The 24,983-nt window shown below is 39.4% G+C and overlaps 2 long non-coding RNA genes across 4 annotated transcripts in view; one reads left to right on the top strand and one right to left on the bottom strand.

Annotated features, from left to right (window-relative positions):
* The window catches only part of LOC142365747 (uncharacterized), a 109,841-nt gene extending 101,540 nt beyond the window's left edge, over window positions 1-8,301 (top strand). The window contains exon 6 of the long non-coding RNA XR_012766613.1: window positions 3,849-8,301. This is a non-coding gene — a long non-coding RNA (uncharacterized LOC142365747). The remainder of the gene's footprint in view (window positions 1-3,848) is intronic.
* Window positions 6,621-24,983, bottom strand: part of LOC142365749 (uncharacterized) — a 46,300-nt gene continuing 27,937 nt past the window's right edge. Inside the window, exons 3-4 of one of the 3 annotated variants that reach the window (XR_012766617.1) lie at window positions 23,458-23,537; window positions 6,621-8,603 (exon numbers count right to left, since the gene is read on the bottom strand). This is a non-coding gene — a long non-coding RNA (uncharacterized LOC142365749). Of the gene's footprint in view, window positions 8,604-17,085; window positions 19,127-23,457; window positions 23,538-24,983 lie in introns of those variants that run through there. The other 2 variants (XR_012766618.1, XR_012766616.1) reach the window with 2 other exon arrangements.

Genomic DNA, 24,983 nt, shown 5'->3' with positions numbered 1-24,983 from the left:
GGAGGGAAGTGACTTAAGATTGTTTCCATTTTCATGAGGAGACACCGAGCTACTCATTTTGCCTGTGATTTATAAACATTACACAGAAGGTCTTCTGTTCTTCTAGTGAGGTACTGACTTTGCAAAGGAAAAGGCAATATTAGGAGTCTAGAATCATGAGTCTGGCCCCTTCATGTTTGACCTTCATGAATACAACACAATTTGTTTTGGTTTTTTTTTAATTTGAAAGTATAACAAAGAGTTTACGAAATTACAGGCAAATACATATAATCTAAGAGGGCTTAGCTATCACTCAGGTAGCATCTTTACATGCTGCAGGGCAGTGGGGGCAATGACACCAGCGGCCATATTTCAAGGAGAATGATTTCTCCCACGGAGACATGAAGGTTCAGCATTTCTCATTTCCCGCTCTAACATCCTTTCTTTCATTTCTTCTGTCACACATGGCATTCACACTATGTCTGAAGTCAGCCGAAAACTTTGTTTTGTTCATGAGGTGTTTGAGTTATAAAACCTATATTCAGCTGAGTGAATCACTAAGGTCATCCACATCTGCGTTTCTGTCTTGCGTTTTTCCTTTTTTGTATTTTGCAGTGAGTGGGAACTCTTCTCTCCAAGCTGTCTTGCCATAAGTTGCTCACATTTTGTGATTAACACCCAGAACCTGCACTTTTTTGCAGCAAGAAGAAGAAAGGCTTGATGGTTGCAGTCCATGAACAGTCTCTCAGTACACTTTGCTCTCATTTGCTTTTACCGAGACTCTACTTACAAGGAAACCATTGTTGCTGAGGGCAGAGTATTGCTACATTAACACAGATCACTGTGCCTGGTTTTCATATACATTAGTAAATGATGGAAGATCAAATATCTCATGGAGCTGACGCATAAAGAATTGATCCTGAAGAAACCTCATGTTCATTTTTTCAGATTCAAGACCATATATTAATCTATCGCTTTTGAAGGGCAGTCCCAACAGCAAACAAATATGGTACTTGAATGTTAAGTGATAAACAAGATTTGAGATTTGAGAAGTTTGCTACTGTATTTACAAATAAAGTGCAAACTCAGGCGTCTGACTTGCGTATTGGCAGATAAGGTGCTAATTTCATGAAGCAGGAATCTGAAAGCCCAGAACTGAAAGCTCAGAACTCTGGACAGGGTAAATTAAGAAAACTGAAATTATGAATTCCATTTTATATAATTAAATGGGAAAACTGAATTGACAGCATTCCATGGTGTTATATAACAGCTATTAGAAATTTTAAGAAAAAGCTAATACTTTTAAAAATATTTCCTTGCATGTTCTACTTTATTTAATTGTCATCCAGCAATTAGAGCTAATTCCTGAACAGCTGCATAAAACAATAATTATCCATAGCATTCCTATCACTAGCCACTGCTTTTACTGTAGGCATTACTGTTCTTGCTTATGTCTTAATAAAATTAAAATTTTCATCAATGATTTAAAAATCCATTTACAATTTGACTTGTAAAAGTCAAAAATATAAAAACAGGCCATAAAATAGATGTAGGTGCCTTACAGCTTGCCGTGGGCTACACAAAGTAGATGCCTCAGAAGCATATCGAGAGTTCTGCTAAGAAACAGAAGTGATCATTCGCTGTCTCCAAAGATAAAGTGCCTAACAGTGAATAATCCTACTTTAGATCTCACTGTGATGGACAAAAGAAAGATTTAATCATTGCAAGTTGGTTGCTACCCAAGAATCTGTGATTTTGACTTGATTGCATTCAGTGTGACTAAAAGGAGGAAAAGTTCAAGTAGTAATATGGCATATACGTCATGCTTTCAAACTGGAAGTCTCATGGCTAGCGAAAATGTAAGGATATGTTGGACAGGACTGTTTAGAATTAAAGATGTGTATGAAAATTAAGGGCTATATAAGATGAATTTATGAGACAGCCAAAAACCATGATTACACGAGAAAAACAGGCCACACTATTTTTTGGCCACTAAGAGGAGAAATGAAGGTTAGCATACCGAAATCTAAAAAAAAATTTAAAAATATGTTACAGTGGGGGAACAAAGAAAATGGATTGCAATATGTATAAAAGAGAGTTTTTGTGTAGGTAACTAAAAAGTTTACGACATGAAAAAGAGGTTCAAGGTATCATCACAGAAATAAAAAGATACAAGGATGTGAAAAAGAGATATAAATTAAGAGAAATAATACACTGGGAACAAAGCAGATCTTACAAATATTGGGACTCTACTCGCAAATAGTTGTGATAAACCTATCAGTAGACAGGCAACCCAGACGCATTCAAAATTATTTCTGTTCTCCATTTGGAAACAATAAGGACATTCTTAGTACATAAGAATATCATTTAATGATGTTAATAAGTGCTTTCCAGTCAACAAACAGACATTAAACAACATCTGCCAGTGGGGCTGAACAACTTTTACCCGAGAATCCTAAAAGACTTGACTGGCGAGAGCACTCATTCACTGACGGTAATTTTTAATAAACCGCAAAATAGCAGGGAAATGCCAGAAGACTGGTAGAACGTTGCTGTGCCAATATTCTGAAAGGGCATGTGGTCCTACCCGAGAAACGTGAGCCAGTGAGAAAAAAATCTGCTTTGGGAATCAGTTGACAGGGAATTAAAGGACAGCTCACAAGTGATTAAGGGAAATTAATTTTGTCAAACAGACCTAATTTCTGGATAAAGCTACTACTATTACGATGTATAAAACAAAGGCTACTCTCCATCTCACCAACCCCAAACGAATAAATGGTGAATAGGTTCAGATCTGGCTAACATATGGTTCTAAAAGTAGGAATGTAAAAATAGGAATTTTCTGATGGGACCTGCAGAGAAGAGGAGCACGGCTAGCACTTGTTAACGTTTTAATTGATGATTTGGTTGTAACTCTAAAATCGCTAGCGATGTAATGAACATTGATGAGGACAATCAAATACAGTGGTCTGTTTCACTTAATAAGTGGAGTCTGTTCTGACATTTTAATACAGATGTATGAAAGTTGCATGTAGAAAGCAAGCTGTGCCTGCAAAATATGTGACTGCAACTTCGTCAGCAGTGACTGAGAAGAAGGTCCCAGTGTCATACCAAACCCCAGTGTTGCTGTGGCAAGAGAAGGGAGATGCTGTCCATGCAGGTGTAGCATCTATAGGGTTTGTCTTTGCACTCTGCAATGGAAACACCATCAATAAAACAATTCAGTTGTGGGGTCCTTTTAAAAAAAGAAGATGCAAAGTCAGAAAGGGAGTAGAAAAGACCCCTCAAAATGATTATTATACTGAAGATAATGCTTTACAGTGAGAGGCTTAAAGACTCCGTCTATTCAGTTTATCAAAAGACATCTTGAGAGGGGACTTGATTAGAGTGTGTGCGTGCCTACACGGGGACAGCAGACTGGGTGCTACAGGGCTCTTGAATCCATCAGAGAAAGGCGTGGGATGAACTAGTGGCTGGAAACTGAAGCCAAACAGATTTAAATGAGAAATTAGACACAATCTCTTGCTAGGGAGGCTGATCAATCGTCAGACAAATCACCAAGGGAGGCTGAAGTATCTCGATCTCTCAGATGAAGACTGGACATCTTTTGGAAGATGTGCTCTAGCTAAACGCAAGTAGCAGTTCAGTCAAACCACAGAGGTCCCTGAGCTCAGTGCAGGAGAGAGCAGATGAGATGCAGTAGCCTGTGGTGCTTGGAAGGTTGGGCTGGTGTGATCTGATGACTCATGCCACCCTTAGACTTTGGGAAATCATAGGTCAATAACAGTAATCATAATCGTAATCGTAGTAGCAACGGGAATGACAAACACAATCACAATTGCAGCAGTAACATTCTTTTTGAATTTTAGGTTGTGCCTGAAATTTAGAAGGCCAAATCCTGATTCAGAGACACAGCCCAGGAAGGTGGATTATCCTACAGGAAAAGATTTTCTGTCACAAAAGTTCTCCCTGTTCCTCCAAGGCCCTAAAGAAGTATGGCTTCTGCTTCATGACTGGGGTGAGACGAGGAGACAGTTGACCAGATGCATTTTTCTCACATGAGATGCCCTGCCACCTTATGCTGTGGTGCTGTGCCCGTAAGCCCTGGAAGAGGACCACACCAGTGCTCGAGCCTCTTGTACTGCTTCTCTTGGTTCTCCAAATATGCCGTTTCCATGGAGTCTCAGCACCTGCACCCACTGCAGATGGAGCCTTCTGTACCCTCAGAGGCGTGGGCAGAAGGGATTACTCAGAGATGTGAGTTCATCACTTTCTGTCATTTGTGAAATACTTAATCGACTATGGCATTTCATCTAGGAAAAAAAAAGGCTGCTTGTAAAACATCTGCGGCCAGGCTTTAGATGAAACTATCACAAAGATATAAAGTACACTAACTGTAACCTTGTGTACATCTTTTTCTCCTTGACCTACTCGTCACCTTCTGTCTGATTAGCATCCACTATCTATGAGCTTCAACATTTCTAAGTAAGCTTTAATTCGTCATATCTTAAAAACAACTCTGAAGAGATGACCGTTTTCTAACTACAATAATTACTAATTTGAGTGCCCTTCTCCTGTAACTTCAGGAGTGGGACATGAGTAAAAATCTTCACTGAGGCCTTTGTGGGCAAAAGTTACCCTAAAGCCATGGAGTGGACATTGAATCACAGTGGAGTAAATGGCAGTTTTACTCCTCTGCCTCTGTGGAGCAACTTCTCTGCGGTGTGGGAGAGGAACTGCACTCTTCTTATCCCTACTTCAGTTTTCCTCACTTCCTAACAGGGATGCAGAAGCCCCAAAAGTTCTTCCAGTGTACTTACCACTCAAGTATCATCCAGTTTTCTGCTCTTTTTAGAAGAATTTTGTTGCATATTTTCCTGATCATTCTGTAACTATACTAAAAATAGAAGCTCATTGTACATAGCCGCAACACTGTGCTGTAGGTTTGGACATTTCCAAATGTATATTCTTAGTAGTTATATCCACTATTTAAAGGACTGATCAGCTCTTGCTGTGCACTTTTATATGCCTTTGCAAGCACTATTTTTTTGCCTGAGATTCGGAAGGAGTTGTCTTATTAAAAAGAAAATATACTTTTCCTTATGGCTTAGATAAAAATTGTCATGGTTAGTGTAAATTTTGCTATTTTAATCTATTTTTCATGCGCCACACGAGGAAAAAGCCCTCCACTGTCCTGTATGCTGGGTATTTTCTTCTTTTAAGGGAGCAATATTTGTGCTGATCTCTTTCACATTTTGTTATTTTTTACAGATTTTTGTGCTTTTTCCCTCATTCTTACTGCAAAAACAGCTACATAAAAAACCGCTGAATTCTGAAAGATAATTTCTGAGAGCAAACTAGATAAAAATATGGTGAAAACTGGTTTTCACCAGCCTTCAAGGCATTAGGATTCTGATTCTTGTTTTCATATTAGTCTTGAGATGTTGGCAATGTCATTGCTCCCAGAATTAGTTGCTGACTGTTCACCCTGACAGGATTACTTGCCTACTTAAAGTCAAGCAGAAGTGTTTACAGAACCAGACTTTAATAAGCAGCTATACACTCACCCGCAAGCACATGGGATGAATAATGAGTCATCACCTCTCCGAGGGCAGCGTAGATCAGCTCCATGGCCATGACTGCAGAATGTGGTCAGACACCAAAACAGCAAATGTCCTTGTGTCTTCTGTTTTCCCCCCTCTTCCTCTCAGAAGAAATGGGGCCCTGGCATTGTGACACTTCTTTTGTGCTCCGACCACCGTTGTTTCATACATCTGTAGAAATTCTCCGAGGAGATTATGGGCAGTCTGGTTAATTCGTTTTTCAGTTGGACTTGTTGGTGCATCAGCACAATTGCTATGTAAAAGGAAGGTGCAAAAATCGACTCTTCTAGACAATGCCTGGAGGACATCAGCAATGCCTGCAGTATTCACAAAATGCGCACTGTGGGCACAGAGAGAAGGAAAGCTAACTCTGAGAGTCTGCACTTTTGGAGATCCGAACGTGTGAGTGGGTGCATCTCTCCAGAAACATACATTTTCTTGTCAAGGGTGCTGACTGGGTCCTCATGTTTTGTGAGGACGATGCTCACTTTGCTATGAAGCAGAAGAGAGGTGACTCACATGCCAGCTGGTCAGCAAGGGCTTTCACCCCCATTTCTCTTGTAACTTTTGCAGTTTTCATGACTGGATTTAATACTTTTGCTTAAAGTAAGACGTGCAACACCTCTCTTCAAGTACCACACCAACCAGCTCCTCCCCTAGCATCTAACTTCCCTCACAAAGTAACAGATCCCCAAGATCAGTGCAACCTTAATGAGGCATGTTTAAAATAAGCAAGCTCACGTATTTCATAAATCAAGCTTTACTGCCCCAACCTCCAGCAAACAGTTGCTTATACATGTTACCTGTCGGTAGGATCTCACACTGTTTTGTAGCTCAAAAAAATTGTCCAGTGTAGAGTTATTATATTGGTTAAATACATATCAAAAATATACAGGACGACATGTCATAGATGAGCTGATGCCACTGTGAGGGTCTTACTTTTTGCACCGCCTAATTTCTTACTGTATGTCTGCAGTGACCAGATGTTGCACGCATTCAGCTGGCACTGATGTTTTACCTTCTACCTCCACAAAGCAAGGGAAAGCCCTAATGTACACAGATCCCACGTATGACCTTTATTTGTAGCTGACCTCGCCCTCCTCCCTGGTCTGGGGCAAGGTGCAGTGACTTAAAATGGACTTTGGTGGGGCAATTCGAAGATCCGGTAGGAAAAACCTAACAGCACAACGCATACTGCTCAGCAGGGATTCTTTATTGCGGCGCCGGGCACACGGGGGATTTCTCCTCCAAACGTGCGCACCAGACACCCTGTTGCTTCAGGTTAAATACAATCACACATGTAAATATTCGTTATTTTTCTAGGAACTAATTAGCATATGTAAATATCTTTCACGCATGCCTATTAGCATCTTTGGGTGGTCTTCGGCGGTCCCAAGATGAAGGCCCATCCTCTTTGTCACACTGTTCACTGATTGACATTTGTTTCTGCGCAGACTCAGTTCTAGCATCACGTACATCGTGTCCTTCAGGGTGTTTGGCTCTGGTCTTGTTGCTCTCTTGGTGCCTCCTGATCTCTGTAGCTTGGCGCATTTGCCCTCCCAAGGCCGAGCTGTCTGGAGTAGAGTTATTTAGGAGTCTCTTTTGTCCCACAATTATCCCATTTATTTGCTGAGAACCAAGACCACTTTTGTTTCACTTAATTATTTTGTCTAACGATAAGTGATAGCTTGTGCCCATGTCCTTCCACTACATTCCTTAATGAGAAAACAGGGATTAGTGTAACAGTTACATTGTTAGATCACTAGGCATGCAGGAATACAAGTTACAGTACTAAAGACTACTAAAAACTAGAAAATATTAAGGTTTTTTGTTATAGTTTCACATTTCTTACAATCCCCTCTATCGGGGTGGCACAGATATCTACTAGTGGCTAATTAACTTAGTGATGTCCATCTGGACTCATGGGTTTAACCTGGAATTTCCTTAAATTTATAGATTGACTGTGGAACTACGTAATTCTGTAAATGTGTTTTCATGTGTGAATTGAGGACACAGATATAATCCTTGACTATGTTACATAAAGCCACACATTTTCAATCAGTAGAAATGCAAGCCCAGTTTTATGTTTGTAAAACAAAGTCTGTGCTTAATAAGCAGGTTTATATTATCTGTGACAAATAGATTTTCCATAATTATAAAATATGGGGTCTGAAAACAATCCTGTTTTACTTCAAGTACAAAACACAAATGATCATTCTTAACTCCTACTCTTTTTGTGTTTTGAATAAATGTTGCTCTTGCTACAAAACAGAAAGAGGCTGGCTATTATTTCCTTCTGTTCCTGCTTTTTGTTATGTTTAGGGAATCTTTTGCCAGTAGCATTCCTAAGGAATGGATTCTGGGCATGCAAACTGCGGCATATTTTGTTAACATGTAAGAGGGAATATCCCAGTCGTCAAATCCTGCCTATTATAAGCTTGAAAAAATTATGAATGCTCTGCGGGGGAGAACAACGTCTGTGTCCACCGCAAAACTTTCATTGCCAGTGAAAACTGAGAAAAAATTAACTTCACATCAAGAAAGTGCAAAGCAAATTAAGGAAATTAAATTGTTTACATCAACTCTGGCTGTATCTGCTAAATATTTTCTAACCCTTCTAAGAAAGAAAAACAGAAAGCCAACTTGCAATGAAAAGAAACAATAACGGTCAGTAGCACATGTTGCATGTTATTTGAATGGAACGTAATTTGTCACATCTGAAATAAAAGCTGTTTATTCTTGTGTTCCGCTGTCTGTAACAACCCTTACAATTTCTGTGTTAAAAAGTGAGAAACTGTACCACCATTAGCATGTGAGCACTTGACACATCAAATTGGTTGTACAATAACAGAAGGACATTTGCTATTGGTGTACGCACACAGACAAAGCAGCCATTTTGGGGTGGGGGGCGGGGGCAGAATTTTAAAAATGAAATGGTGTGGGTGTTTAAGCCGTTGTCCGTCTCTCTGGTTTCACATGGAGACTTTCATGAGGGCAGCCTGGCAGAGTGGCTGGAAATTCCTTAAAAAAAAAGAAAGAAAAAAAAAGAGCATGCAGATTAAATGCTGGAATAAAGATCATATGTGCTAAATTTGTATTCAAATGCTGGCGGATGAGACAATGCAAGAAATGGAAGAAACCGGTCTGGTATAAGCAATTTTGTGTGGTTTTTGTGTGTGTGCCCGGGGTGGGGGAATACAGAAATGTGGAGGTTGCACAGAAATGAACCGTTGCCTACGTATAGTTTTATTTCATGGCAACAACATTGCGGGCCTTGGGTCAGACGTGTGAAACTATTTCTCAAAGAAGCTGCATACATAATTGAGGCCCTATGAAGGGTTCTCAGTTGAAGTTGCCAGGCTACATTCGTTTCAAAAGCAGAGCCATTTGTTATCAAATCTAAATTAACTCTCTCGGCACTGGATGCGCAGTTTAAAGCTCAGCTTTGCAGACTGTACTTTCTGCACGAGGAGGAAGGAACGGTGCCTGCTCACTGGCAGTAGTGCTATTTCGCAAAGGATGGAAATCTTCTCTGTATTTAGGCCTGCAAAGTGGTAATCTAAAAAGAAGGTTAACTTCTGAGGGATACTTTTATGCTTTATTCTCACTTAGAAGACACAGTGGTCTTTTTTCTCCCATTCTTTTCTTTCCCTTTAAAAAAAACCTCACGATTTCAGCTTTAATTTGGGAATAAAGTAGTAAATCAGTATTTGTTGCTGGTTTTCTGCAAGCACACTGTTACTGCCTTTACCAAATTAATTTTATTTTCTTTTAAAAGGGCTTCAAGTGTTTAAACATACAGGTTATCAACTCAAGAAATTCATATTTTTCAGCCCCACGTGGCCTGCAACAGCTGGGTGTGATCCCGTACTCCTTACTTGCGCTGTTAATCCTTACGGATGCAACTACACTGTGACTTCTGTCACTTTCAAGAATTACTACCAAGAGAAAAGATTGCACTAATTGTTACGATTTATTATTTATTTCCTTGGGCATCCCACTGTGCCATGTGCTTTCCAAGCAGAGGAGAGATGTTCTTGCCCCAAGGAGCTCACATGGGTGTTACGAGCAACACACAGTGCTTGATGACGCCATCCCTTAAGTAGCAAAGCGCAACCAATAAAAGCAAACACCTGAAGTCACAAACACCACATTAATCTGGTTTCGCTGGGCTTGTGTCCTCCCTGTGCTTGCTTTCAGTAAATATTGTAGCAATCGAGGGCCAAGGCAAACTATCCGTGGAAAGCAAATTTCATATCCTGGAAAGAATTCTGTTTGCTAGAAACTGTTGGTGCCCTTCCTTGATGGAGAGGTTGGACACTCCTGAGCTGAGCAGGAACATATGTGTTCATAGTGAACATGGGTAAGGTGCTCTGGTCCACATCCTTGAGGGTCATTCCTCAAGCCTCAGTGAATTCAATCACCTTTGAAGGTAGATGCTTTGTTGCGTAGAGGCCAGAGTGGTCACTCAAAACTTTAGAGCCTTAGCTCCAAAAATAAAGGAACAGGTACAGCAGTTTATGACTTCTCCAGCCAAAGGCAACTGATGAGTTTAGCAAAGGTTTTGAATATTGGTAATGAAGTCACAGAGTTGGAAAAAGAGCCAACCCCAAACCCTCCTTGCAATCTGTTCACCGATATGACAAGAGATGAAAAAGTGGCTAAATTTATCAAATAAATTATTCACCATGAATTATTTGCTCTGTCTAGACTTAACTTAGGTTTGCTCAGGCTAATGAGCAGAGATATGCCAACAATTAAACCCAACATAGCGTCCCGGTCATACACAAATTGTGTGTGTGCCTGAATGTGTCATCACACAGTGTGGGTGTTTTGAGCAAGAAAAGAAAGATGTACCCACTTTTGTATACTGTGCACAAAAGATGGTGTTGTTATTTTCAGCAAATTCTCTTTCAAAGTATAAAAGGTTTGTGGGTTTAGAGCTTTTAGACCTGAATTTTTTACCTAATTTAATTTGACATGGCTGTTTTCATTTCTCTAATAAACTGAAGTCCCTAGCTAAGACTTTTGCTATTGTGAAGCTTACCAGACAATGCTAAATATAGTATTCTTAACTATCTGTGTTTTTCCTTCTTGAAACACAAGCTTAGGGCATTTCATTTACATCCCTTCATCAACACAAGATGCTGATTTATTAGAATCAAGTCCAGTCTGTTGTAGCGCAGATCTGCTGGTAAGACTAAGCTTTGACTTTGTAGTCTCAGGGTTGAGAGAGGACTTTGTTTTAGCAAAGACGACAAGAATATCACTGTACACCATGCTGCCACATTAAAATTACTTTTTCCCATAAAAATGGACAAACTGCATTTTATTATTCGTGTATGTAAGGATGTAAATCATTTGTTTAAGCTGTTAGTAGGTCACTACCCCAAGTTGCCTGACACGTTAGAGAATGATCCCTCGTGTAATTTACAAACTTCTTCCAAAAAACAAGAGGCCAAGATAAACTGAACTAAAAAGCAAGGAGAGTAAAGTGGCACAGCATAATATTTATCCCTTGATTTGTTCTAAAGGAAGATGGATCATGTACACGTGTCCCCACACAGCCCTGGATATTATTCTGAAACTACAAACCATCTGCTTATTTAAAGCACTATGCAGCTAACAATACTATAGAGCTAGTAAATCCTGCCAAGCACTCTTTGAGAATCTTGTTTATTTACTGGTGGAAGTGATGGACCATACTTGTGTATCCATGACAACACCGCAACATGTGGGAGCAGGACTAGGTCTTTTATTGCTCCTGCAATAAGCGATTAAAAGTAAGAGGCTCAGTCTTATTAAATAGAAGGAGCTTTTCAAAAGATAAAACATAGAGTTTATGGGAGCATAGGATACTTGTTCATGGTAATATATTTGTGCTATTTCAATTCTTTCATTAGGTTCCTCCATTGATTGTAAATAGTACTGAATGGTGAACGTACCAGGAAAGATAAAACTTTGCAGTTCCTCCTGGAGTTCATAATACAGGAAAGTGATTCAACAGCGTCAAGACTGAATTGTTAAGAATATCCGTTTTAAAGGGTATTAAATGGGATCGTGCTGTAATTTGTATCTTTCTGTGAAAGGTGTTCCAGGTTCTTTAGTATTTTTCATTCTCATACGAAATCCTTTGATTAAGAATGTTATATGATCCAGTGGATTAGTAATGTAATTGCCTATTTATATTTATAAATCCACACATTCTCTAGATGCATTTGTGTTTGCTGTGCCGTTGATACGTTAGACTGATATGATCGAGATGCAAGTTATGCGGTGTAATTTAGACATAAAATGAAAATTCAGTTCTTTATAAGACCTTGTTTTTCTTACTGTTACTCCTGATTACGTTACCATTTCCTTGACAAAGGTGGTGCACTTTTAAGGTTTAGAAAAGCACCTTGAAAAGTTAAATTAAATTAATTCTGTGCAAGCTAATCTATGCAATAAAGGAAGACCGTCTTAGCTAGCAGTAGGCTCCAGAACAATATTTATCTTCCTCTAACATCTTAATAAATCACACAGTAGGCCAAATTCTAACATAGGTTTCTCAGCATTCATAGATTTAAAAGACAAAAGATTTTGATTTAATATATCAGACATCCTCCAAGTATATTGTAGTTTCCTGATACATTAGTATTTAAGCTAATGTCTAAAGTACAAGGCTAATATGTTACCTATATTCTGATCACAGGATAAAGCAAGTTTTCAGATTTAATATTAAGTGTGTTACTTGAATGTATCAGTTGATTCACTAAAATTAGGCACAAAGTCCTGAAACAATCAGTAAGCTTTGGCTGAGGCCAGCCTATCGCTGTACGTTAAAAAATGTGGCAGCTGTGGAAACTGTAGAGAAAACACCCCTTGAACCACATGGAGCAACTTCCTTCTGGCTTTCAGAAGAACAGCAAAATAAAATAATTTTCTAAAAAAGGATAATAAGAAGAAATAAATTATTTCTGTGGGGTTTTTTTTTCTCTTTTTCTATCTGATTCTAAACACACTACAGTTGGTCACCTCTGCACAAACGAAACAACAGTTGCTTGTTAAACAGCTGCTTCTGCAGGTACCTGCTCTACAACTAGAAGCGACGCGCTAGGTTTTGGTCTCCCGTTGACTGATTTTGATCACCATAATTTAGGGTGAGAAGGGATTGCTTACACAACTGTTGTTCAGGTGTATGCCTATGTACACACAGAGATGAAGCTGTCAATTTGGCGGCGGGGGGGATATAATTGTCCTTATTGCTGTCTGGGTTAGCATATACTCGGTCTGTGCAGTCAGGAGGAGCCTTGTGCTAATGGCACCCATCTAAGTGATAATAACTTGCATTTTCAGCAGAGAAAGGAGTGGAAGATGGGTCTCCCACAGACTGGATAAATGCTAATCTTGGGCTAATTTAACTGTGTGGCACCTTCAGTTTTAGAAAAACAGTATTTTTCAAGATTCCAGCTTTGATATTGGTGCCAAAATTCCGTCTAGTGGTGCAGAAACTCCTCTTTGCAATACCTTTCTCATTTTTCAGGTCAGACTTTGTAGACCATCACTGTTCTGCCATCTTAAAAATATTTCTATGACACAGTTGTGAAGAAATGTCAGAAAATAATCCTAAAAAATAAAGCGAAAATAAAGACCTGGTGAAAGCAGTGGTCTCTGTCTTCCGCATAACACAAGGAGATAGGAATGGCATTGACTTCCTTTGGACAGTGCTGATGACTCTGTTATCACCACGCAAATACTTCATGCAGAAGTTTCGTAGGCAAGTAGTTTCACTAATCATTCCTCTCTGATGATGCAGTCTGACCTGCTGTAAGAGCAACCTGCTGCTACTGTTGGGATATTTCCCTCCTTTATGCTGATGGAGCAGAGTTTAGCCAGATGGAAGAGATTCTGCGTCATTTCTTTGATTTTTACAGTTAGAGAGGAGTGGGTCTTTTTGGGAGACTGCAGGGAAGAATGCTATACCTGTTGCCACTTAGAGGCAGGTAAGGAATATTACAACCTGCGACCGATCTAGCCAGAGATGGTAATAATTTGTCTTACTCACTGCTTCAGTGAGTTTGTTCAGACTGCGTAAAATGCAGATTAATCCCCTGAGCACGAGCGCAGTTTTGTGTTTCCTGGCTCTCCATGCAGAGGTCATTTCAAACATTGAGGAATGGCCAGAGGTAGGTTGGCCAGGGTGATCATCCACCCTTGGAGAGTTTGCTTTTGCGTATTTTTCCATCTAATCTCAGAAAATGTGCCTTTTGGCTCCAGTGGATGTGGGATTGTGGTTAAACAAGAGTGCAGATCTCCTGCTTTTAAGATTACTGCCAGGTTGGAGAGAAGACAGCTGAACTAGGTGGAGGTTGTTAACTAAACTGGCAGCAACTTTCCAGCAAGTGGCTGTGACGATGTCTGCTTTCCTAGTTTTGTTTTCGCTTTAAGAGGCGCATCTAGCTTTTTGTTATTTGGTACAGAATGTGCAGTTCCAAAGCATTAGCATTTTGGGGAATTGTTTCTTCCCTATAGCTGAGCTGGGATGTTTTAAAAACTTTTATGGCACTGATGAATTGCCCAGAATTCTTCTGTGCACCCTGCAGATACATGTTATTTTCAGGAATGTTTGTGTAAAAATACTTCACTGTTTAGCAAGTTCAGGTGCAGGAAGAGTTGATTTTATCAGCTGTATTTATGCATCCTGAAATCAGGTATCCTTAGTGTGTTTGCACAATGATAGTAAATGACAGTTTGTAAACATCTGTAAGAAACAGTATATTGAAACGCAGGCAGGAAACCCATCAAAAAGCAGGCAGCAAATTAAGGGAGGAGTGAAAAAAGTTACAAAATAAAATTTAAATGAGACATCTCAAAGATACTTTTTGAAAATTAAAGAAAAAGTAACACAATATGGAATCTATATTAAATTTGAGGCCAAATTCCTGAAAACAGGCATATCAAGATTCATGACAAAGCAATCTTCTCACGGTTCTTCCTTGCATCTGCTCTCCATGAGAGACAGTACATGCGGGAAAGGACTGTGGAGTGCAAAACCCAGCTTCAGAGCGCAATTCAGAACATCACAGCCACACACATCAGATACTAACTCACAGGGAGAGACAACTTAGCCTCAGCCTTAACTTCCACATCTCCTGCCACTAGTCTTTGCTTCACCTCTCATTCTGTCTGCAGCATCATGCTGTCCTTCTGCAGGGGAAGGTACGTGCTCAGCATGGCCCTGGGCACACTTCGCCTGAGCTGGACAACTTTGCTTTTCAGGGTGTTACAACACTCCAGCAGCGCAGAGGCACTGGCTGCAAAGCAGTTTCTGTGACCTGCATCGAATGTCCAGCAGCCATTCTATTGCAGATCAATTGTTTTATGACCCATTAAAAAAAAAGAAAATATTTTATTGAAATAAAATATTAAGATTACATTAAAAAGTCAAAGAAATGCCTTACAGAATAAGTAAAACAATATCTTTCTTTGCAATGTATTTCCACATATAAACACACACAAGTATGGAGCAGTTTTAGGTATTACAATTCAAATGCAGGAATGGGGAAAACTTCAGCTCTTCTCTACGTAGAATATTGTAAATTTTTTTTTTTTGCCTAAAAGTGAGGCAGGGCAGTGGAAGCGACAAAGATAAACAAGTTGATGATAAACCTTCATTTTTGATTAGTGACGTGAACGCTGTTCAGAAATTGATAGTTATAAAAAGAACTTGCATGGCCTACAGTTCCCTCCTCATCAAAACATTTTTACTGCTTGTTTCCTCACAATGCCAACTGAGGGTGGCTGAGCAATAATATTCTGTAAATAGTAGAATTTCTCACTCTTATCAACTATGTTAGAGCAACTTATGAAAGTTTTACTCAAATACATTCTATTGACAAGGTTCAGCATGAGCATTTGTTACTCACTGTAAAATACAGTTAATAAACAAAAAATGTGGTCATTGGTGTGTATTATTTTGTTTGATAACATCCCATTAGATAAATTGTTTAAAAGACCTCAGATGATATTATGTGTTCAGAAGGCAAAAGAACAAAACAAATTTATCAGAGTCCAGATGCTAAATTAGCTGTTGTTTTTATGCATATCTGTAGAATTTACATGGCAAGAAAACATCAAAGAATGTTAAAATTCAGCTTATTAGTTGCAATTATGTAGTTGCAGATCTAGAACAAGTACAAAAACTCATCTGAACAAGGAAATATGTAAACCACTGATTTTCAGCTTACATTTTGTTTGTGGAATGAAGTTACTGAATCTGCTAAACAGTCAGTGATCCCTTTTAAAAACTGGAAGTGGTCCAAAGAGGATTTTGTTGGACATGGCTCTGCTGTTGACGTCATTGACTAACGACATATTTCACAAGACAGTACTATAAATGGAGTTGACGCTATTAGCTCTGGGCACAAACTAGCCTGCTAGCAAGAGGTAAACTGTAAAAAGATTTACCGATTCTATTTGATTCAGATAAGCATTCAAAAACTTTTAGGGCGGATATCCGGATGGACTCATGAAGACACCAGCGTATTTCAGTCGATGTGCAGGGGACAGACTGTGGACTTGCAGGGGCTGAAAGAGGTTTCCAGGGCATCTAAAACCAACCAAATGTCGACTGGAGCACTTGTTTGCACTATTAAAGGTTCCGATGTGCGTGGCCAAAGCACATTCTCGACGTAAGGGTACTAAAAACGCAGTGTCATTATACGCATGTTGCGCCATCCTAGTCTGATAGCTACGTGGTTGACTGTTGTAGAGGATCATCATGGGCAAACCTGGAAAGCATTGAACTGGGCTTCTCATGGTTGACTAAGCATGTCTTACAGAAGGAGCTGATTGCAGATGTGAACGGTGCTACCCAAAACAGATCAGGGCAGGATATCTGCTTCAGAAATATGTTTGCTAGGTTGCTCCAGTTTTTTTTCTTTTCTTCTGCAATTTTGAAAGACACTCAAATCCTTCACTACCTCTAAGGATCATGTGAGGTGAAATGCTGTGTTCTTATATCTGGTGACATTGTATCTTTAACATTTTGCCAAATTCTCCCTGTATTTATGTAAAAGTTGTAGGTCTTTGTTTAGCAGATGTTAGCACTTGCTGGAGGCTCATTTTAAGTATCCTGTAACAGTCTTAGAAACCCCAGATATGCATAGCCAAACTCAGTTTTGCCGTACAATGCAAACAGCACCCTACAAAATTTGATGAAACAGGATATAAGTGTAACTTTCACATTAAAGAAAAAAAAAAGAGAACAAAGCCACTTTTCAATATTTCAAGAAGTTTCATAAGGACTAAACATATTTGTATTTCAGTTCAGATTGCTGCTGGGTAAATGCTATTTTTCCTTTTTCAAATGCTTAGACATAAGCCGTGTGCAATTTTAGTTTACTTAGAAAGATTTTCTTATAATTTTTTCCCAAAATTTCCACTGTGTTCATGTTCTCTTTTTGATCAATGAATACACAGAATTTCAGTAAGCAAAGAAATTTTGAAATTCATAGGCATTTTTTTTCTTTTTCAACGGATAGCTTTATTGTACTGAAGTTACATTTTGTAGGGACAGTTATAGGAAAAATTTCTAGGTGCTTTGTTACATTTTATATTTGGCTGACAGTATTTACAGAAGAATTCTTTACAAAAGAATAAGGATGTGACTCAGTCAATTAGGATACAGGAAATTTTAGTTAATTTGCACATATTAACTATATTACTTAAAAGTGATAGAACAAAGTGTTTGAATTTGGTTGCTTCAAATTAGGCAGCTAAAACCATGTCAGATCATTTATAACCAGTCTAATTTTAAAGTCAGCAACTCCCCTCATTTCCATTGGATTTGTAGAAAATACTAATAAATTAGTATTGATGTTGTTTAACCGTGTGACCTATTTACTGTACCCTCCTAAGAAAAATTTAGTCCTGACCTGGCCCTCTTAGGAGACTGCATGTGTTCTTAATCAATTTAATTAATATGGACACTGTCGCCAATAAGCCCACTCTGAAGCGGTTAATTGCTTTATCTGCGTGTTTTCTGCATGTAGTCTGCACACTAGCCCAAGCTGTGCTATTTTACAATAGTAAGTTCACGTTGAATTTTAAAGGCTACAGAATACATTTAACTCACTGATTCACTCCTAAAAAGTCAACACATCACCTGGGGACTGCGCGTTGCCCCTAGAAGAAGCTCAGTGAAGTAATTAATGATATTGGTATATATAAACATGCATGCACACTCCTGTTCTTACAGCTGTGACTCAGTCCACATTCAGCAAAGATTTTCTTGATTTACCTCCTTCTGACACGAGGCTGCATAGTTACGTGACATGGAGATGTTATTTGCATTGGTCTGAAAATAAATATCAGGCTAAGCAGATGTGTAAAAATTGGCCTCTTGGACTCGCAGCCTGCAGGGTACAGAGCTCCCTGGGCTGTCTTCATGTCCCATATCGGGCACGTTGTCTTCTGCAGCATCAGGTTCAGAATGCTTCACTGTAGGACACTGCACGCTTCACCAGTTCACACACTTGCTGGCTGTGTTTTCATGCTCTGTGAAAGCAGTCTATATACATGGTTTATTCAAGCAGCTCACGTGGTACGTCTGCCTAGAGACGCTGTTTTGCTCTATACCTGCCCATAGAAGTAAATTACAGCTGCTTTTTTTCTATACAGTGCTTTTAAACATAATTATCTCTCTTCATTTTTTATAGGGGAAATGTAGTCTAGAACTGAATCTCGACACTTGATGCACACTTGGTAGAAGGCCAAGGTAAATCAGAATAAACATGTAGAAGAAAATGCCAAATACGAGAAAATAACAGCAACCTAATATGATTTAATACCAATAAAGTGGTTAAGGTTAGTGGAAACAATCCTTGATCTTTTCTTCCCCTAATAAATTAAAAATGATTTTATAATACATTATAGCTGATGTAGCTCCTTCCAACTAGGGCTATCCATCAAAGCCTGGATGGAAACACTGCTTTTTTTTCTCCAGATCATGGCAGCCAAACTGTTGAGGAAGGCTTGTGGCAGAGGACAGAGGGTAAGGAAGATCTACAGTCTCTCTTCAAGAGCCTGGTCTTGCTGTTTTCTACAATTTCCTTTGTGTTCTTTTATTGAAGCAACATGTACCAGCTCTTGCTCTAACCTACACTGCGATGCAGCTGTCCTATCAATCCGCACCTCCAAAGTGGTTTTGGGTCCTGGGACGGAAAGCTTGACCTTCAGCCATGCGTAGCAGAACCAGCGGCGCTGAGCAACGCAAACTGCCTTCCCAGCCCATGTACAGAGAGGCTCTTGTGGTACCTTTCCTCTTCTCTCCTCTCCTCTCGTCACGTTTGGGTGCTTCATATTAAGAATCCGCAGCAGCAGAGGTTTGGCCTCACATCTGACACACACCTCATTGCCTGAGCCCTTCCCTCCTCCTCTTCCACTGCCGCTCCCTTCCCAGCCCAGTAAATCTGAACTCTTTTTATGCAGAATACAGACACTGTGGACTGACGGGGTCTCCCACCATGGAGCATCACATGGTCAGGCCACATCCCAGGAGGCTGCAGGAAGGGATAAAGCTCATTGAGGTGAAGGTGCGACATACGCAGGTTTCCTATACTCCCGCTGAGTTACCAAAGAAAACATAGCAAAGAACAGGCAGGAGGTACCCCTGACTCTGCCACTGGTTTTTGTCATGTCCAGTCCAGCAGACGTTTTCTTGACGGTCTCGTGAGATGGGTAAAGGTGAGAAAGCCCAAGAGGCTGCGGATCACAGAACCATGGAATGGTTTGTGTTGGGAAAGAGCTTTAAAAGCCACCTAGCCCAATCCCCCTGCAGTGAGCAGGGACATCTTCAACTGCATCAGGTTGCTCAGAGCCCCGTCCAGCCCGGCCTTGAATGTTTCCAGGGATGGGACATCTGCCACCTCTCTGGGCAGCCTGTCCCAATGCCTCACAACCCTTACCACAAAACAACTTCTTCCTTATACCAGTCTGAATCTGCCCTCTTTTAGTTTAAAACCATTACCGCTTGTCCTATCACTACACGCCCTACCAAAAAGTCTGTCCCCATCTTTCTTATAAGTACCCTTAAAGTATTAAAAGATGTGAAGGAGACCCTTGGCCATGCTGCAGTAGACTCTGTTGAGAACAGGCATAGCAACTGCCTACGGGGTCTGAGGCACCAAATTTTAAACTGTTCTCTGGCTTACACATTTTAGACGACATCTTACCTAATGCATTTCTCCTTTAGTTGCCTCTGGAGTAGTGATGTCAGCGCTGCTAAAATATCAACGCTGTGAGAACATTCAACTATAATTTACCGTATCTTCAAATGGAGAATAAAATTTAAATAATTATTTATATTGGTTTAGAAAAATGATCCCGAAAAGATACTTAAACTTCCATTTAGCTCTCCTAATGTTTAAAATAACGTGGTAGGCATTTATGTTCACACATCTGCTGCTTGATCTTATCACCACCATCATCATCATCATTGTCTCACATGAGCATAATTACTCTTTGTCTAATGCACAAATTTAAATACAATCTATAATGGCATTTTAGCAACTCTTGGAAAGTACATGCTTACTTTGCATAGCCTGGTTTAAATTCTGTTAGCAACTAAATATATGTCGTGTAAGGATGGAAACTGTTATTTTAGACAGGTGTTGAAAAGTGAAAAACCAAAGTAAATTGTTGTCTGTTTGTCATAGAATTACAATCAAAATCAATTGGATTTTAGCTAATTTTATGTTCTGTAATGAGCAAGGAGGCTAGGCTGGAACCACTGGTGTTTGCAGATACACAACTTCACTGATTTCTTGTTTCGGATGGAAATCACACAAAGCTTTTGATTTGCTATTCAGATAAACTTAAAGATTTTGGCTTAATTCTGTTTTCAAGCTTTTTCACTGAACCTGTGAAAATTGAAAAATTACAAATGGTGTGCCAGAAACCTGAATAAATCAAGAACAGTTCTGCAGACCGGTCCTTCCAAAAATCAAATCTGCTGCAAATAGGGATGATGAGTACCTGGAGCAATGCGGTGTAGGAAAAAAGAGAAGCATTTCAGATGGAGCTTCCACAGGCAGATGTTTGCAATCACAGATTAACAAAACTAACCAGTAGTTTTAACACGAAAAGTAAGAGCTAGCTCTCTGTAATATGTTTAAATATGACTTCCCGCTATTCAGAGGCTTTGTTTTCAAAAAGCACCACAACATATAAAACAATGCTGTTACTTGTAGGTTCCAGGCACCTCACACTGTTTGCAGCCGTGCAGCCTCTCCATACTCCTGTCCTACAGGGAACCAGGGACAAGTTCTGCAGTGAGACAATCTATAAGGAAGAAATACATACTGCCATCTGACTGAGATCAACTAGCCAACACCAAGACAAATCCTGCACCATATACCTGTTGTCTACTCTTCACTGGAGCTGTGTAAAGCTACTGAAAAAGTCATCCGGTTTTGAGGCCGTGCATTTAATTTCCTTTCCCTGCTAAAGCGAAATAGCACCACATGCTTTGGATGGGATAAACCTGCATCGCAGCTGTGTAAGGAAGGAAGGAAGAACACTGTCCATTAAAATTCTGCTAGTTCAGAAGTTGAGATCTTGGCTTCCAGAATGTAATGGGAAGTTAGAAAAAGCAAATTATGGGACTATCAATGCTGTGTGAAATGATGGAAGATCAAGAGAGAACAGGTCCTTATCACTATCACTGTCTGGACTAGCGGAATTTTCCTCTTGCCTCCTTTTCCTGTGGGATCAATGAGTGTGATGTACAATGTTGTGTGGCCGGGAAAGACCAGCTCTCTGTTAGGAATTCAGAGTAGTCTCAGTGCAGTTGCTAGAAGAACACAGTTTTAGCTGGACTTGAAGGGAATCGCAGTTATCCCCTTAAATCTTCAGTGGGCAGTACCAGATATGTCATTAAGAAGTCACTACTAATACTGAGATATCCCTGCTCCGGAGAAGAACGTCCCCCTAAGGCTACGAGGTGTCCTACCTGCACTCCTGGCCACTGGGTACCTTCTGCTAAAGAGGCTCTAAGAAAACTCAAATTGATGCACTTGATCTGTGCTCAAAATTGCATGATGTTCCACCATCTCTGCAAAAGGGGCTATCAGTTCTGCAAAAGCTATTATATTGTTTCACAGAGACATTTCCCATTGCTGAGACATATTTGAATTAAATTAATTTCTGAATGGAAAATTAACTGGAGAATTTAATGGACGGCACCAGGGTTAAAGTTTTGTATTCTGATTTCTCTTCTTTTTGCTTTAAAAAAAAACCAAACATGAAAGAGAATGTAGTCCACTTCCACCCCCCTTTGTGTATGTTTCTGTTGTGCATCTATATAAATGACTACCTATGAAAATGTTAGTGATTATCACCACCACAAGAAAATGCTTTACTTCTCTTAGTATCCGAAGTGGAAAGTGAGTGCAGAAAGGTGACTCCTTAGTTATGGGTCATTTTGTTCAACTTCTGTGGAGAGAAGCAGTTTACTTTATGGTATTTATAAAAGAGTTAATGCTAACACTTTTTTTCTTTTCTTTTTCTTTTTTTTTCTTTTCTTTTCTTTTTTTCTTTTCTTTTCTTTTCTTTTCTTTTCTTTTCTTTTCTTTTCTTTTCTTTTCTTTTCTTTTCTTTTCTTTTCTTTTCTTTTCTTTTCTTTTCTTTTCTTTTCTTTTCTTTTCTTTTCTTTTCTTTTCTTTTCTTTTCTTTTCTTTTCTTTTCTTTTCTTTCCTTCTCTTTTCTTCTCTTCTCTTTTCTTCTCTTTTCTTCTCTTTTCTCTTTTCTCTTTTCTCTTTCCTTTCCTTTCCTTTCCTTTCCTTTCCTTTCCTTTCCTTTCCTTTCCTTTCCTTTCCTTTCCTTTCCTTTCCTTTCCTTTCCTTTCCTTTCCTTTCCTTTCCTTTCCTTTCCTTTCCTTTCCTTTCCTTTCCTTTCCTTTCCTTTCCTTTCCTTTCCTTTCCTTTCCTTTCCTTTCCTTTCCTTTCCTTTCCTTTCCTTTCCTTTCCTTTCCTTTCCTTTCCTTTCCTTTCCTTTCCTTTCCTTTCCTTTCCTTTCCTTTCCTTTCCTTTCCTTTCCTTGATGAGGTATCTTAGCTACATTCCACAAAACCACTCAAGACAGATCGCTGAATACTGGAAAATACATCTACACTTCTGAGTGTTTTGGAAACAAAAAATGTTAGCAAACAAAAATAAATCTTGGTCTTTGTCTGCACCACAGAATATTCTAAAGGCAGTAATTGTTGATAAAATGCTTTTCGGCCAGGGGCAGTTGTGCTTTTGGACAGCATAAAAAAAACCAGTGGCATAAAAAATAACAACAAAAAACACAAACCTTGAAGAGTAGACACCACCAGAATGTGCAAAAATCTGTAAAAATGAGTAAAAATCTGACTCTCAGTTTATTTCTGATTTTTCTTCAATGATTCCCCAGCCATCCCCAGCTTTTCAGCAAATCCGGTAAGGCACGTTTAGCTCATGCACTCTTTCTATCGCATGCAGAATTGCAAGGTGCGTGTTTCTTCACGCTAGCATGCAGTTCTCGAGTCTCAGAGTCAGAGCTCTGCAGGGAGAACCTGGAGAGTGTTCAGAGGCTGCCAGTTTAAGTGCACCTCCAGAGACATGCATCAATCCAGCCTTTAACCTATGCAGGTCTGAGTACTTGACTGCGTTCTTCAAGGAGGAGCAAGTCTGCTGAGCTGATACAGAGTTAAACCAAATGGAAAATGATGAAGGTTTAGAATACTCTTGAGATGCATGGACAACAACTGCACCAAAATATGTACTTGTTTGCTTGCTTACTGACTGAACTTATTTATTTATTTTAGGTGGGATTTAACAACAACTTTTTCTTGGGCCATTTCATTATTTACCTGTTGGTCCATGTACTGGAAATGCAGCTTTTCTATTAAAATCCTCTTTGCCTACTCGCTTGCTTTCAGCACCATGGGGCCTAATGGACAAAGAAATTAGTGACATTGATTCATTCTAAACATATATAAACTTCAGAAATGGGCTGAATTACAGCCAGTCATAATAATGAAATGGACATCAACAGAGAAAATCTATGATCAGTATCTAAAGCATGATTTTCCTAATTTATGAAATTTATAAATTATATCTTAAAATTAAAAACCAGTTTGTTTCTATGAAATATGGTTATGTGTATTTCATTCTTGAAATGTTTCTTAGCGCACTACCTATCTTCATCTGCTCCATAAAATGACTGTGTTTTGTAAACTTCTTGCTTTATCCTTGTATTTCTTATGCTCAGGAACAACATTTAGGCTTTAAAATTCAATGAAAAAGCCCCTAAAACATACTTTTACTGCTATTTTATGTTATTTTTATAAGTATAGAGTGTAGCTTTTTAGAAGGCCTGCAGACCCTTTGCAGACAAATTCTTTGTTGAAATTGCGTGAAGCAAGGCTTATAAAACTGGTTTGTGAGATTAGCTCTGTGTGTGTGTAACACAGCCCCAGACCGTTTTTCATGCCATGTCCTGCTAGTTAGTCAGAACACTTTTTCCACCAATACAACTTAACTTTGGATGTAACTAATGTATATGTCTTTACCAGTTCTCTAATAAAACAAACAGCTCGTACTGCTTAAACCAATCTCTTTGGTAGGACTCCTAATTAAAATCTTTAAATTTTTTTAAATTCCCATTTCTAGGCCATTCCAGAAGTTGAATTGATGAAAAGGCTCCTCTTTTGACCTTGATCTATTTTAATCTGGGTATTATTGTGATGGGTAAAGTCTAAAGTGCTGTGCAGCACCATCCTGTAGCGACAGAACCAAAAATAGCACAGCACTACTTAATTTTAAGTAGCTTTTTTTAAATATTTGGGACCACACAATATACGACCACAATGTGTTCATCGCTGTTTGTAGTAGAAATGGCTTTGAGAGCTGTGAATTTGTTTCTGTGTATCATCACAACTGTTTTGGAAAGAGTGTTCAAACCTGCGTGGTGGCAATGGTCAAGTATATCAGACAAATGCAGTCAGGAAAAGAGCAAAATCTGCCCGCAGAGGACCATCTTACTCCCTATGAACTCCGAGGTTTTTCCCTGGCCACTAAACACTCAAGCTAATGCCAACACAGCGCTGAGCAAGGAATAAACTGTGCTGGCTAAAGGGCTGCTGAGTCTTGATTCCACTTTAGAGAGAAGAAAAGCAAGGACTGGACTGGGACTCTGAAGCACACTGCCTCCTCAGAGCATCCTTCATGGGAGCTCGTTTAACCCTGCTTGCTTAGGAATAATTCATGGGATAAGTGAATCTGGCTCCAGATTTGTAATGGATATTGCACAACAGAAAGCACAAAGGCGAAGAGCACAAACTTTGGACTGTAAGTGTGCTTATACAGTAAGAGTATTTGAGGGCAAAATTAGTCC

The sequence above is a fragment of the Opisthocomus hoazin genome, chromosome Z, assembly GCF_030867145.1.
Source record: "Opisthocomus hoazin isolate bOpiHoa1 chromosome Z, bOpiHoa1.hap1, whole genome shotgun sequence".
NCBI lineage: Eukaryota > Metazoa > Chordata > Aves > Opisthocomiformes > Opisthocomidae > Opisthocomus > Opisthocomus hoazin.
This window is presented reverse-complemented; position numbering and strand designations above follow the sequence as displayed.